This window comes from Muscardinus avellanarius, assembly GCF_963383645.1.
Source record: "Muscardinus avellanarius genome assembly, chromosome: 12".
In the NCBI taxonomy this organism is placed as follows: Eukaryota; Metazoa; Chordata; class Mammalia; order Rodentia; family Gliridae; genus Muscardinus; species Muscardinus avellanarius.
The window spans coordinates 97,707,329-97,714,293 of record NC_137798.1 but is presented as its reverse complement, the minus strand read 5'-3'; positions in this window follow the sequence as shown (position 1 = coordinate 97,714,293).

The following is a 6,965-nucleotide window of genomic DNA, read 5'->3' as shown; positions in this document are numbered from 1 at the left end:
GAGAGGTCACCACCCTATGAAATTTATTTTGAAGAGAGATTATTGCCCTGTAACAGCCCCCTATCAAAAGTAGTTATTTCCAAATAACAGATGTAGCAGGCATCAAAAGATTAGCAATGACAGGAGAGGGGCGTCTCTGCAGGTGAGTTGGGACACCTAACTGCGTGTTTAAGGACCTGCAGGGAGAGATGGTCCAAGGAGATGCTGGCAAGGCAAGGACAAGTCAAACAACAAGAAGAAAGCTAGAGTCTGCACCTTGTGAGGGACCACAGTGTGGTCACAGTGTTAAAAGATGACATTTAAGGCAGATGATGTTGTTCAGACCTCAGGTTGGATCAAGCACTAAGACATAAAATTTCAAATGGTCTAGAAGAAAGCATGGGTTATTGATTACTTTTCAACTGGGTGGGGCCTTTATAAACAATTTAAAAAGCTCAAATAATAAAAGTAAGATTGTATATATTGGACTTATAAAATAGAAGTGAGGAAGAAAAAAGTACCATTTCATTCACCTCAAAGAAAGGAGGGGGGAAGAGGAAAATCTCTAAAACACACAATGTACTTAAACATATCGAAGTCAACCACTAAGCCAAGCAAGGGAAGGAGGGACGGGGAGGGAATGGGGCGGGAATTGGGTAGGGTGTCGGTCGCAGTGACGACTCTTACACGATCTTCCTCAAGCAGTTTTATTACCCCAGGTTCTTATACAGTTCCCGTAGATCTTCTCCATCTTCTCCCCCATCACTCCACCAACCCTCTTAGCTCCCCGCCCGCTAGGGCATGCGCGCTTTTTAACCTTCTCCTGGGCGGGCAGGTGGTAGCACGAGGCGCTGCGTCACTAATCATCCGTAAGGCGCCTGATAGGGCTCACTGCGCAGGCTCAGGGCACCGCCAGCCTCGTGAGCCTCGTGACTTGGCTGCAAGCCCAGGCGCCATCTTGAGTCCACGCTGGCAACAAGCCTGGGTGCCACCTCGGTCCTGCCGAGTGGGCCCCGACATATCTCCCTTTTTGTTTTATTAAAATAAGGCTTGGGATCGTGCCTGTCTTAGGTTGCCGACCCTCAAGGACCATTCTTACCCGTCATTGGGAGAACAATAGCATGATTGTTTCCCTGTCTTAGGTTGAAAGGTCCCGGGGACGATCTTACCCGTCACTGACTACCGATCCAGCATACTGAGCCGTACATGGGGAGATAAGCCAGCTTCAAGGGCTGCCATAGCTTGCACCAATATGCGCTGTTGTTGCAGTGTGCGTTGTCGAGTTCACCTGATATATCCAACCATGAAACATCATGCTACCACCAGCAAGAATGCCCAGAACGCCATGCCACCCCAGTCTTTTAAAAAACCCAATGTTCCGTGTATTAAGTCCATTCATTGTTGTACTGCGGCGACTTCCACGCGGGTAGAATTAATTGCAGCGATGGATGCTCATAGCTCAATCATGGTGTGTTCAAATTCACGGCTCCAAGTTCCTAGAAGCGTCTTGCTTAATTGACGAAACAAATTGCCTGCATGGGAGAAATTCTGATACTGCACATACGTTATACATATAGTCCAGATAATTGAGCTTGCTGAGCCATGCCAGCAGCCACATGTGAGGATAGAGCATTCATAGTGGCTGCAATAACTGCCACGGCCACAGAGGCCACAATTACAGCAATAAGAGCAGAAATTCCAAAGTCTCCAAGGGTGCATAGAAGCATAGCAGAAAGTCAGAAAACAGGTATCAATAAAACAACCTAAACTATCATTAACCAAGGTAAAGGAAGAGGGAAAGTAGAAATAATTCCCCAAAGATCTTAAAGAAAACAACTCATCTCTACGGTACCGAGCAGCAGTTTACAACTCTTACGTTAGGAACTAATCTTCTGACCTATCCTTTACACATTAGGCGCCTTTTCCAACTAACCTCAGGTGTCTTCCATCTATGGTGGCGGATTAGGAGACGGAGGGGGAGGAGCGGAAGGTTTAGGGCGTTTCATTTTTTCTATGAATTCTAACAGAACTTCTTCCTTCTTAGAAATCTCTTTCGCTTTCAAATTTTCTAAAATGGCTGCTTTCACTTTAGCAACCTTAGACCTTTTCGTCGCAACACCTGCGAACCTTCACAGCGCTGTCCCTCGCTTATCCGCGAGCCTTATTTACTCCTATCTTGTCGAATCAGGACCAGCCCGATTCTCTAACTTGCTTACACTAAAAAATATCCTCCTTAATGGAGCCCCCTGTTGATCGGGGAAAATAACCCTCCGTAAACGGAGCCTCCTCCTCCCTTTTCGGAGTCAAAGGAGTACTTACCAGCCAGCTGCCCTGGACTGCCGAGGTTCTGATCGCAGTGACGACTCTTACACGATCTTCCTCAAGCAGTTTTATTACCCCAGGTTCTACTTACCAGCCAGCTGCCCTGGACTGCCGAGGTTCTGATCAAAGCGAAGGTCCCCGTACGGGCCACCACTTGTCGGTCGCAGTGACGACTCTTACACGATCTTCCTCAAGCAGTTTTATTACCCCAGGTTCTTATACAGTTCCCGTAGATCTTCTCCATCTTCTCCCCCATCACTCCACCAACCCTCTTAGCTCCCCGCCCGCTAGGGCATGCGCGCTTTTTAACCTTCTCCTGGGCGGGCAGGTGGTAGCACGAGGCGCTGCGTCACTAATCATCCGTAAGGCGCCTGATAGGGCTCACTGCGCAGGCTCAGGGCACCGCCAGCCTCGTGAGCCTCGTGACTTGGCTGCAAGCCCAGGCGCCATCTTGAGTCCACGCTGGCAACAAGCCTGGGTGCCACCTCGGTCCTGCCGAGTGGGCCCCGACAGTAGGGGTTAAATCAGTGATGTGTATGTGTTTGTACACATAAATTTGTTTTTTTTTTTTACCACAATATGATGTATGAATATAATGTACCAATAAAAATTTAAAAAAGAAATATAAATATATATGCACCAAACATCAAAGCTCCTAACTATATGAAGCGAACACAGACTACATAGAATGGACAAATAAACATCAATTCAATGACAGTAGGAGAATTTGATTCCCCTATTTCAAGCAGTCTTCATAAATTTAAAATAATAAAATCATAAAAGATCTCTTTTAGTCACAGTGGAATAAAACTAAAATTTAATAGCCAAAAAGAACTGAAAAATCAGTAAATATATAGAAATTAAACAACAGTCTTTAAAAAACAATGGGATTACAAAAATACCAAAAGGGTCAGTTGTGATGGCACACACCTCTAATCCTAGGACTTGGGAGGCTGAGACAGGAGAATCACAGGTTCGAGGCCAGTCTAGGCAATTGAGAAGGACTCTCAGCAATCTAGTAAGACCCTGTTTCAAAACAAAAAATAAAATAAAATAAAATAAAATAAAATAAAATAAAAGGGGATGGGGTATAGAGTGGAGGTAGAATGCCCCTGAATTCAATCCCCAGTACCACAAAGAAGAAACATAAAATACCATGAGGAAAATTAGAAAATGTCTTGAGAGAAATGAAAATGAAAATACAATTTACCAAGATCTACTGGATGTAGCAAAAGTACTGCTAAGAGGGAGATTTCTACCTGTAAGTACTTATTCTCAAGTCAACAACCTAACTTTATACCTTTAGTAACTAGGAAAAAAGAGAGAACAAACCAAACCCAAAGCCAGCAGAAGAAATGAAATTAAAGATTTGGGCCGATGCTGAGCATTGTGGGAACACGTCATAACTTATTCTGTGGGGCTATAACTACCCTGATAGTAAACAAGAAAAGTAGAAACTAATGTCACTTATGAGCATTAATACAAAAACATTCAACAAAATATTATAAATAGAATTCAATGGCACATTTAAAGAAGTACACATCATAACCAACTGAGATTTATTTCTGTAACATAAGCCTGCAGTGTACACCTGCAGTGACTTTGATTTTTGCCTCAAGTGACCTAGAGTCCAAAGAGAATATCCAACAGAGAGGCACAAGGTGACTTATGGTTTCAACACAATCACATAAAAATACAATTTAAAAAATTATAAGTGGAAGCTTTCAGGGTGGTGGGATCATAGACCATTTTATTTTCTTCTTTTTTAAATTTTTTATTGGTGCACTGTATTCATAGATCATAGTGGGATACAAAAAACTTTTGTAGACATACATGCACACATCACCAGTCAACCCCCACCCGATCCCCACCCCATTCCCTTCTCATCCTTCCTTCTCATGCTTGGCTTAGTGGTTGACATCTAGTATTATAGCAATTTATCCAAAATTAAAAATGATAATCTCACATAACAGTTTCATTTGTCTGATACCAAGCTTTTGATAACTTAAAGATAACATTTCAATATTTCTTTTTGCTTTCTTTCTTACAAGAGAATATTTTTTTCTTTTTTTTTTTTAGGTGAAACTATCATATATTTTCTTCTTTAGAGTTTTCTGATTTTTTTTTAAAAAGTACAACTCTTGATTTAAGAGTCAAATGAAAGGTGGTGCTGGGAAATGAGAAAGGGTAGTTGGGCCCATGGACACTCAGGGAGGCACCTCTGTCCCAGACAGGGAGATCAGGGAGACTGAAGGAAGTTAAGGCCCCCAACGGATTTTCCTGGGATCACTTTCTATTAGCAGGAAAAGGTTCTTAGTAGCAGCAAAATAGGTTTAGAACTCTGGATAAAACTACAAGACTTTTCACATTCTACATCCCAGGGCTAAATACTCACTATATTTAAGGTTTATCTAAATTTTTTATAAAATCTTATCAAGTTAGATATATAGGTTTTATATCCATGTAAGGTAACCAATAAGTGACCTCTTTATGCAATGTGTATCGTATCTGAACCTTAATCGTCTAAAATGGTTAGTAAATTATTGGAATTTCTACCATCTGTATGTGTATCACCTTAATCAATAAAATGGGTACTGAAGTTATTAAAACTTCTGCCACCTATGTTTAGTACTATTCGAAAACTCATTTAAGACCTGGTTTACATCTGTGTCCTTTGACTGAATGTTTTATTATTGTATAAAAGAAATATAATTGTCCATCAGATAATAAGCTTATTTCTGATTATTAATACTGTTCTCTAAACTTATAAAAATCTAGAACTATTCTTGAGTTATGTCAATGCTGATAACTTACATAGACTTGATATTATAGTTATCTTACTGCCATGAATTTCACTTCCATAATAAGAGTTGTTAACACATATGTTGACAACTTCTTTGTAAATATAATGTTAAATATTACTGGATCCTTTGTAAGTTAAATATATTTGTGTCTCCTAAGGATTTTCTAAGATTCAATGCTTAAGAGAACACTTTACTAAGTAGTGTCCTCTAAACAACAAAAAATTTTAACATCTCCTAAGTTGTATTAAGATCATCTTTAAGCAAAATAATTTGAGGTACTTGAACACTGGCATTCCAAATCATACCACTCTGATTAAAAATTGGGCAATATATATTATATATACACACATACATATATATATATATATAAAGTCAATTTTAAATGGAGATTTTTATATCAGCAAATATTATCATAACTATTATATAAACTGTATTTTTTTGTCCCTAATAGTTTTGTTTTGTATTTACCTTGTATATCTTTGTAATTGTTGTCTGTCAACATTACAGATGTACAACTTCTAACAAAATAACCTAAATAATTTTTTTCTTTTGTGGTACTGGGGGTTGAAACTCAGGGGTATCCTACCTCCAAGTACACCCCAACCCTATATTTATTTATTTATTTATTTATTTACTTATTCACTTATTTACTTATTTATTGGTGGTACTGGGAGTGGAATCCAGGGGCTTTCTACCTACGGGCTATACTCCTAGACCTATTTTATATTTTATTTGGAAACAGGGTCTCACTAAGTTGCTGAGAGCCTCACTATGTAGCTGAGGCGATCCTCTGTCTCAGCCTCCTAAGTACAGGGGTTACAAGGGTGCACCACCACGCCTGGCTTTTTTTTTTTTAATTCTTTATATTGAAACAGAGTCTCACTGAGCTTCAAAGAGCCTCACTAAGTATCTGAGGCTGTCCAGGAACCCTCACATCCTCCAGGCTCAGCCTCTCAAATGCTGGGATTACAATGCGTGCCACCAAGCCTGGCTAACCTACACAATTTTTGATAGCCCTTATCTTGAAAAGGTATAGGCTATAATATTGACTCCTATTCATTAAAACGACTGGTAAAGCTTACCTTCTGGGTGTTCAACAACTGAGAATTGGAGAGGAATCAGAAAATAAAAGCGCTAAGGAGAAAATAGCTAATATTTTATCTCTTGCCGTCCAAGGTCAAATGGAACCCAGGGAAAGAACGATGGGACCCCTAATCATTCTGAAAATTCTGGTAAGTCACCCTACCTTTCAACTAGGAAGACTGTGAAAGCCCCAGAGAATAAATGCCACCCGTGCATATTCTATGAAAAAGAGAGTTATTGGAGAGAGAAATGTCTCCAGTGCTTCAAGGGAAGCCATATGGTCAACGAGAGTATCACCCATTCAGGAAGATGGCACAAATGGTGGAGACAACGGATCACAAATTCACTAAGAGCAATCTGAAAAGACTTAATTAACCTTAATAGCAAAATTTTGTAAAAATTTGTTTGCCCAACATTGGGCTAACTGCTTGGTCTTGAACACCCAGAAGGAAAGTATAACCAAAAAAAACAAGTGTGCTATTCTGGGGTAAATAAAATAGTCATACTCAAGGAGCTATTTAAATGACCACCCACATAATTTAGTTATTTTCTGACTTTGGCTCCACCCTATAATTTACATTATAATTTATAATGTTACCTAGCTCTGCTTTTAAGCTCACAGAAGAAATATAATATGACATGGATGCCCAAAACTTCTGATTCTTTATAGGATGCCATAAAATGAAGCCTGTCCCTCTTGAGATTTTGCAGGCCCAGAACCATCAGACACCATAAAAGGAAAAAATTTCTATTCCAGTAAGGTAGTGGAGGGTCTAT